The following is a 9,707-nucleotide window of genomic DNA, read 5'->3' as shown; positions in this document are numbered from 1 at the left end:
CATCTGGCTGATCCTGGGATTTGACTGTGGAGGGTGTGTGGATCTGGGCCCAGGGGTGCAAAGAGATGGTCCTAAACTGGTTGGTGTTTTCCTCCTGGTTTCTTGATTCCAAGAGTGGGCTATTTCAGGCCGACTGACACTCTAGCAGAATGCCTGCTTCTTTGAGCTTGGTCAGGTGTTCTTGGATGCTGATCTTGGCTTCTTGTAGAAGGGGATATTGCCTTTGTCTTTGGGTTGGGCTCCTGGGATCAGTTCAACAATGATAGGAGTCTGGTTCTCCATTAGTCCGGGCAGGTTGTCTTCAGCCCATACTGTAGAGAAGGCAAGTCTGAATTCTGGTGGGCTGTTCAGTTGAGCTTGAGCACAAAATATCCTCCATTCTTCTTCTCTCAGCATGGTGACCGCTAGTACCAAAGACCCTGCTTCTTGTTTTGGGTTTAATCGGAGGCTGGTATGCCCGGTGGATTCAAAAGTTATTTGAGCCCTGAGCTTGGAGAGTATGTCTCAGCCCAGGAGGAGGATGGGGCAATCAGGCAAATAAAGGAAATCATGCCAGACCTTGTGATCCCCGAGTTCACATTGTTGTGCCTGGCAGAAGGGTTGCTGTATTGCTTTTGTCCCAGTAGCCCCAAAGATGGTTGCAGTTCTTGTGCTGAAGGGGACCACCAGGGAGGTGACAACAGAGTGCTCAGCCCCAGTGTCAACCAGCCCCCTCCTTTCATTCTGACTGTGGGCTCGTGGAGGCCAAGGAGAGTGGGCCAAGGAGGAGTGAGCCCAGTCCTCCTCAGTCAGAATCTACTTCTGCCAGACCTGTGAGGTCCTTTCCTTATGGTTCTTCCTTATAGCGACTGGGCTTTGGAGCCTTTCTCTGGCTGGGACATTCATTTTTCCAGTGTCCCTTTTCCTTACACTAGGCACATTGGTCTCTAGCCAGGGGGGTTCTGGGCTTTCCCCCTTTCAGTGGTTGTGGTTTTCCCACCTTTGCATCATCCTTTTCCTTCAGAGTGGCGGCAAGGAGACTGACCTTTTTCTTCATCTTCTTTTCAGCCTCCCTCTCAGAGTGGCGGCAAGGAGACTGACCTTTTTCTTCATCTTCTTTTCAGCCTCCCTCTCAGCTGTGACCTCCCTATTCATGTAGACCTTATTAGTAACCTCTGTTAACTGGGTGATGTTCATCCCTGAAAATCCCTTCCATTTCTGGAGTTTCTTCCTGATGTCTGGGGTGGCTTGAGCCACAAAGGAGGTATTTACCATTTGTTGGCTCTCCTGTGCCTCAGGGTCAAACGGAGTATACATCCAATAGGCTTCGCACAGTCTTTCATAGTAGTCCCTGGGGGATTCTTCCTCTAGCTGTCAAGTGACCGTGGACACTTTGGTCAAGTTCATGGGTTTCTTTGCTCCTGCTCAGATTCCCTGAAGGAGGAACCCTTGGTATCAGTGGATGTGAGCCTGTCCTTCCTCTATGGTGAAGTCCCACATGGTACGCTCCCCAGGTGCTGTAGCGCTAGCCCACACAACAGGATCGATAACCACCATTGGCGCGTGTTCTTCTAGATACTGCCTTGCCCCTCTTCTTCTTCTTCTTCTTCTTCTTCTTCTTCTTTCCTCCACGTTGAACAGGGTACAGAGTAGTTGCTGGCAGTCCTCCCTGGTTGGCCTATGGGTTTGGAAAAGGGACTCCATGAGGTCTACCAAAGCTTTTGGCTTTTCAGAGTAAGATGTAAGATAGGGTGTTGTGCTTCCAGTTAAGGAGATCAGTGGTGGAGTAAGGTTCATAATACATCATAGAGTGGTTGCATTGGACCGTTCAGTCTTCATTGCACCTTTTGGGTTCCCATATTTCCCGCACCAGCATCTAGAAGGCATTTATGCCTGGCCTGGGGAGCAGTATGGCTCCTGGTCCCAGAGAAAGCAGATCCCTTGGGCCGAGGGGCATCCATCTGTGGATTCCCTGGACCCAAGGGCATTGGAGAGACTGACAGCATTGGAATGTCTGAAACTGGAATGCCATTGCAGATGGTCTTGGGGACACATATGGGGGGGTGGGGACAGGATTGTCTTATCCTCAGGATCTCCAGCCAAGAACTGTGGAGGCTGGGACTTCTGTCCATTCCCTTTGGGCCACTTAGATGAGGTCACTAAGACTCTAGCCTGTCCCTGCCTGTTGTGAATGAACTGCACCCATGGGGGAAGGGTCTGGGCAATATCCAGCCAGGAATGGATGTATGGGAACTGGTTGGGGTGTCCTGGATCCCCTGTGATGACTCACCATATATGATGGATAGTTGGGATGTCCAATGTCCCTTCTGACAGCCATCCAACCTCAAAAATCGGCCACTCTGACTCACACAGGTTGTCAACTTACTGGGGTACATCTTAACTCCATAATCTCCTGAGAACCCTTTTTTGAAATTCTTGATCATGGTCTTCAGGACCGTAGGTTTGCTCTGTCCTGATCCCATGGTGATGTTTCCCATGTGCGGTGGTGCAGAGACAGACAAAGGGTGAGTGCCCCTCCCAAGGAGCCTCTCCCATAGGAGGCTTGGGTGCCTCTTAGCTGTAGCAAGTCCATATAAACCCCGGACTGGTGCCCTAAAGGGGCTCGCCTCAGACTTTATGAGGTCACCAGAGAAACAGGTTAGGACCCATTTGGACTCTCTAGGCTTCTGGGGACCCTAAGAGTGCCCTGCCCACCCATGGAGCCACAGAATCAGTCCTGCCTGACAAGCCAGGTCAAACTGCACATTCACTCACACATTCACACAGAAGTTATTACAGTTCCTCCCCCACTGGAAGGCCCTGACCTGTGGAATTCCTTTTGGAAATTCCTTTCTGTCCCCCCTCTCGTGGGTTCCTGACCTGAGGGACCTCCCCCCGAGGAGTCCCTACCTGTGAGACCTCTAAGAGGTCTCTGAGAAGTGATCGGTTTCCCCTTAACACCCTGATGGGTGGGCCTCACTGGGTCCTGGGGCCCCAGGCCTTACCAGAATCCACTGTTGGGACCAGGTCCTCACCTGCCAAATCTCCTTTGAGCCCAGGTGGAAACAGCAGAGCTGGCCGGTCTGAGGAGACTGGGTGGGAGATTAGGCAAGATGTGCATTAGGCAGGGTGTGCCTTCTCGGTTAGGATCCCTCATTCCATCATTGCCCCACCATTGCCCCAAACCAGTGGCAACAATGCGCCAGCACAGTTGGGGTTTCCCAGTCAGGGAACCAAATGTTACAGAACCTGAACTGGATCCTGACAGAAGAACCAAGTCGCACTCAGAGACTCTGGAGGGCTGGAGGTTTATTTAACACCAGTAGGCTCAGAGGAGACCGTTCTCCAAAGGTCTGAGCCCCAAGCACGAGCAGGGAGGGTAATCTATACCCTTCTACTTCTGCATACTTGGTACTTTTGACATGCACAGGACATGGGGTAGGAAAGAAGAACCCGAAAGGGCTTCGAGACAGGGACCGGAATTCCCATGCTGGTTTGGTCAGCCATCTTAGAGTACAGTTTTTCCCTTATCATTCCTATTTTACAGATGAAGAAACACAGACACCAGACTTTAAGGCTGGCCAAGTGGGAAGTAAGAGCCAGGATTCACTCAGGCAGTCTGACTCCTGAGTCACCCATCCAATCACTCCATCTGATCGCTTCTGGTTATAAGACAGGAAGACCCCTGTCTGATTAAGTTTTTTGTTTGGTCTTGCCAATTAAAGTTAGATTATATCAAGGCTTTGAAGACTAAACAAGAATGGATCTTGATTTTTTTTTTAATTTTATTTATTTATTTGACAGAGGGAGAGAGATCATAAGTAGGCAGAGAGGCAGGCAGAGAGGGAGGGGGAAGCAGGCTCCAGGCTGAGCAGAGAGCCCGATGAGGGGCTCAATCCTAGGACCCTGAAATCATGACCCAAGCTGAAGGCAGAGGCTTAACCAACTGAGCCACCCAGGTGCCCCTGGAATTCTAATTTGACAGCTAACTGTTAAGTAAGCAAAAACTGAGCAAGTGGCATAGGAGAGAGCCAGCTGGTAGGACAGAGATGCTCTGTTCACAGATACATGGAGAAAGATCTGTGCTTGGTTGCTAATCAGCTCCAATCCCTCCTTACAGCTGGCTGCTTTACTTTACCACACAGCCAACATTCTCCTCCTGGTAGGCCTGGCGGCTCACAGATGTGCTCACAATGGGCAGGGTGCGGGGTGGGACAGGTTCTGGGTGTGTGCACAACTCCACCACCATCCCTATTCTACCTGTCCTACCGACGGAGGGCCATCAGGGCTGCAAGAGAACAGCCTTATGCCCTGGAGAAGTGCCATTTGCCAGGACCCCCTTTCAGCTGCCTGAACTGCTTGGACTCAAGGAGGGTTATTAGCTCTGGGTCCAGAGCCATTATTTGAGATGAAAAAAGAGGCACTGACCACTGTCATTTAATGCACAGCAGGGGGTGAACGTTTGGTTGCACCTAAATTCAAAAGCAAGCCGAAAATCACATTTAACCACTTTTTTCTTGGGCACTAAAGTGAGTTAAGTATTCTGTCATTGGCTAGCAGTTTCCATAGGTCTAATTCAGGTCATTAAAGGTAACACAAAGTTCCTCTAGGCTTACAGCATCATGCTATATCATGATTCTGTAGGGGTTAAGGGCAGACCACCCCAAAATGGGCCATGTTGGCATGAAGATTATTTTAAGTTAAAAAGCAATCCAAACCCAGCAGATTCAGGAAAAGCTCTCTACCGCCCCCACATCTACCTGAGAAGAACTGAGATAGAGGACCTGCTCCAGAAAGAGAGCTATCATGGTGGATAACTACCCTACACCATGAGCTAGGTCTGGTTGGCAGGAAGGAACCTAGCGAGGCCTGTTTGATCAAAGTCCTCAGTGTCCCATTGTTTCTGAGTGGCCCAGCACACATGTGTTTACCAAATACAGACTCTTTTTCATCTTCCTGTGAATCTCACTCCTTCCCTTTGAAGTCCCAAGGGCCTAGTCCTTCTCCCTAGTTCAGGAGTATATATCATTCTGCCTGACTATCTTTGGAATTTCCATGTCTATGTGGATTCCTCCTCGGTATGAAATTAAATTTGATTTCTCCTGTTAATCTGTCTCAAATCCATTTGATTCTTTTTTTTTTTTTAATGAGGTTTACTTTTTATATTTAATAATTAATTTATTTTTGAGGGTTTTTTTTTAAGATTTTATTTATTTATTTGACAGACAGAGGTCCCAAGTAGGCAGAGAGGCAGGCAGAGAGAGAAGGGGAAGCAGACTCCCTGCTAAGCAGAGAGCCTGATGCAGGGCTCAATCCCAGGACCCTGAGATCATGACCTGAGTTGAACGCAGAGACTTTAACCCACTGAGCCACCCGGGTGCCCCAGTCCATTTGATTCTTAAACCAGCAAGAAGGACCTAGAAAGGGAAAGGAGATTCTGCTCCTCAACACTACAAAACTTTAGTACCACAGTAAGCTAGTGTGCCAGGAGTGGCCACCGTGTTAGACCTTCCTTAGAGAGGTCAGCAAAACGTGCTTGCCGAGAAATTCATCTCATCTTCAGAGGAGCATGAATCCTACAGAATGCCTGGGTTCATACGCAGATGGGTGACTAGCTGTGGAACTGGGCAAGTTACTCTATTTCTCTATCCCTCAGTATGCTTACTCCTAAACAGGGGACAGTAATAGTTCCTACCTCTTAGGGTTATTGTGAGGATCAAGAAACTAATTCATGTCAAGTGCTTGTTACAGTTCCTGGGACAGCCCGCCACATATTTCAGCTTTGGCTTTAAGAATCTGCTGTTCCTGGGGCCCCTGGCTGGCTCAGTCACAAGAATGTACGGTTCTTGATCTTGGGGTAGTGAGTTCGAGCCCCACATTGGGCGTAGTGATTACTTAAATAAATAAACTTAAAAAAATATATACCTGCCATTCAGATGAGATTACTGTGTTTCCACATGAGTTCAGTCTACCTGCTAACATGACTTAAGTATGTTGAAATAGGGTATGAGAGATAGGTTGGTTTGCCTGCTAACTGGGATGCCACTATATAAAAAGGCTTATTTATATTACTTGTCCTTAAGGTAATTCTGATCATAATCTCAACCAAGCACCCAGATCAAGTTCAAAAAGGTGGTCAGACAGATTTCAGGAAAACAAACCATAACCCCACCTTGTTTGCTACAAATCTACTAATGCGGGAAGAGCAAGTTCTGAGGAATGGGACCGAATCCGCATTGTTTTAATTCACAACACCTCAGTGCAGGGATGCAGGCTGTCACCAAACTTCCCATGTGCCCTCAGAAATTTCTACAAAGGAGGGTTCTAGGGTTAACAATCTGAGGGTAAGCATGGATACTTCTCTTGCAGCATTTGAGATAGCATAATAGTTGCATATTTACTTGGAGGGCCTTTGTGGAAGATATTTTGAAGAAAAGGAGGGGCTGAATCCCCCATACCACCCCTTGGTTACCACCACTTTCCTCATCTCCCACTCAATGTCAGGAGTATTCAGTCATATTTTGTTTCAAGAGTATTTTGAGTTTATCTGGATAGCTCCATCTGTTAAATGTCTGCCTTCAACTAAGGTCATGATCCCAAAGTCTCAGGATGGAACCCCACACTGGGCTCCCCGCTCAGCAGAGGAGTCTTCTTCTCCCTCTCCCTCTGCTCCTTCTCTGCCTCTCACTCACTCTTTCCACCAAATAAATAAATTAATTAAATATTTTTTTTTAAAGTATTAAAAGAATCTCTTATTTCCCTCTCTCTCCTTCCCCAGTGAGATCAGTGAGGAACCCTGGAGGGTTTCAAAGCTAGGCTGTATCTTGATGTATTGGAAAAAGGAAAAGACATGCCACAGAAATGCTATTTGATCCTATTTGACAGCTATTTGAGAAATGCTATCCATTCCCTAATTCAAGAACTTCCTTGAAATTTCAGCTAATGTCCCACCATGACAGGTGTGTATATAATATACTCTTGTCCACTAACTTGAAATGTTTCTGAAGAATGGGCTTAATGGTGCTAAAACTGGTACAATTCCTGACATTCCAGAGAAGTTACAGGAGGGCTTGGATGATGTACTTTTCAGTCACTTTGCTCTGTTGGGTTCTTGCTACCCAGCTCCTCCACATGGAAGGGCTGGACACATATTTGGTGACACATGTGTGACAAGGTACAGGCATTGGGTAAGAGGTTCTGGGCACCAGGCGGCAGCTGACTCAAATGTCTTGGAGCTGGCAGATGACAAGGAAGTGAAAAGAGAGTTCACCCATGGGGGCAACCCCATTTCAGTTGCACTCTACTGCTGCCAAGTAGGAAATAGGGCAGGGGATTTCAGACATTCCTATATTCTCAAGAGAAGCCAGAAGTCTAGGTTATTACATGCTATCTCCTGATTTTTAAGGCCGGCAAATTACTAAAGTATTTTTAAAGTACTACATGGATGACCAAATATGTACAGGCCACTAATTCACAACCAGTGGCCACTAAGGACATGCCAAGTACATTGCTTCTGACCTTCAAAGGTTTGGTGACCTTGGAGCACTCATAGTATTAAGTTCATCCCCCACCTTACTACTTGCCTTGGGCACCGACTGGCCTGGTTATTGTATACCCATCACCTTATTTCACCCCCCTGCCTCAGCAACACTATGAGTTAGGAACTAGTATTATCTCCATCCACAGCCAAGAAAACTCCGTCTTGAAGAATCTGAGTAACTTAACCAAGGTTGAAGACCAAGTATAGGGTGAAATTTGTCCTGGGGCAGCCATGCACTCTAGCTGAGGGGTGGGACTCACTGGCACCTCAGACCTAATATGCTGTCATTCCACTGAGCCCACCTCTCAGACGACGGGTTCTCTTTTTTTTTTTTTTTTTTTTTTCAGACTATGGGTTCTAACATATGTCATTCAGTGTGGTCTCACATTGACCACTCAAACACAAAATTTGTTTAATTCTTCTTTTTTAGTGAGGGACAGCAGTGTAGAGTTTTGCCAATAAATATTTGAAAGTAGTGATTTCAAAAGCTACTGTGAAGCAATTCCATGCCATGGATTTAAATGTTTAAACTTACAAAATTTGGCAAAAAGCATGTTATAAATGGATGCCAAACACAGGGAAGTGAGGAAAAGGTAAAGCATGAAGGACTACTGAATTTTTGTTTCTCTGTGATACTAGTGAGAACTACAGACTATATAAAAAGGGGTGGAAAAATCTGTATGGACTTTTACCAGAGCCGTTTTCAATTTTTACAAATTGCTTACAACCATGTATGGTTACCAAGCAACTGTAACCAAGTTATGACTTCAGTGGTGAAAATACAATACACATACACCCTCATGATCTTTCCAACAAAGGGCCCCTGACTCATTTTCACCAGTCCTTGATACCAGCATTTGCAGATCTGCAGGAACTATGATATCATCATTTCTTCCAATGAGCCAGAGGAAGTTAAGCAAGTACAGTGTGTGTGTGTTTGTGTGTGTGTGTGAGAGAGAGAGAGAGAGAATGAGAGAGAGAAATGGAGCAGGGCATCTAGAAACAGAGTCAAATGATCTTCATCAATTTCCACAACAGCAGGCCTAGATTACTTTAGGACACTGATAAATTTTAAGAGAATCACCTTTTTTTTTTTTTTTTTTTTTTTAAGTATTTTGAGGGAACTGATTTAAGCCTGATCACCTTCTACCATAAGGCAATGGGTGCAATGTTTACTCACACGGGCTCTGGCACCAGACTGCCTTGGTTTGAATTCCAATTTCTTTACTTCCTTGCTATGTTTTCTCCTAACCTTGATAAACTTCAGTTCTCCCATCTGTAAATGGGGGATAATAACAGACACTACACTGTAGAGTTGTTGTCAGGATTAAATCAGTTAAAATAGATTAAGTACTTAGAACAGTGGGTGGCACATAATTAGTACTCAACAAATGTCAACATTATTATCTCTCCCAATGAAAATCACAGGTAACTAAAAAATGCTGACCCTTTTGACCAGTCGTTCTCAACAAGGATGGGTCACCTCTAAAAGGGGGGAATTTACAAGTGTGTTCTTTGGTTGCACCATGATCGGCAGGCACCAGCACTCAGCTGGCAGGATCAGGTTTAGGGATAGACACTCTACATTCCGTGCAACGGTAACCGCCCCCCCCCCCCCCCAAGGTCTTACACAACTTTAAAAGTCCTCCTAGCCTTCCTGTAGGTCAAAATTTTAGGACTATCTGAACGTAGAGCCTAATTCCATTTTACATATAAATGTGAAGCATTTTTTCCCATAGCTGGAACATCACTGAATTTTACAGGAATGCACCTGGCATGTAAGTCAAATAAAGCTAAACTTCAGCTATTTAGAAATGTCCCAAGAATCGTTCACATTTTGTAAAACGAGGTGACTGACGACAAATGTGAGTCACCAACATATATCTATCAGCTCAAATCTGCACTATTGCAATCACAGGGATTCCATGTGTACTTTCAAGATTCGGGGTCCATCCTATGTCTTTGGAGTTGTTATGTGAAGTTATAGGAATCTGCAATCTTTCTGGGCCTCCAGTGTTCTCATTCAGATAACAAATATTTACAGAACACCTGCTCCCAACCAGAATTTGGGCTGAGGTTTAGGGGGTCAAAGAATAGTACACTGTACACTGTACACTATTCTTAGTACACTGGTGAATTTCAGTCACCCCAGAAGAGAAGAGAGGTGTCTAGACGCTGAGATCTCACT

The sequence above is a fragment of the Mustela erminea genome, chromosome 10 (assembly GCF_009829155.1).
Source record: "Mustela erminea isolate mMusErm1 chromosome 10, mMusErm1.Pri, whole genome shotgun sequence".
Taxonomy (NCBI): Eukaryota; Metazoa; Chordata; class Mammalia; order Carnivora; family Mustelidae; genus Mustela; species Mustela erminea.
Note: the sequence above shows the minus strand (reverse complement) of the source record.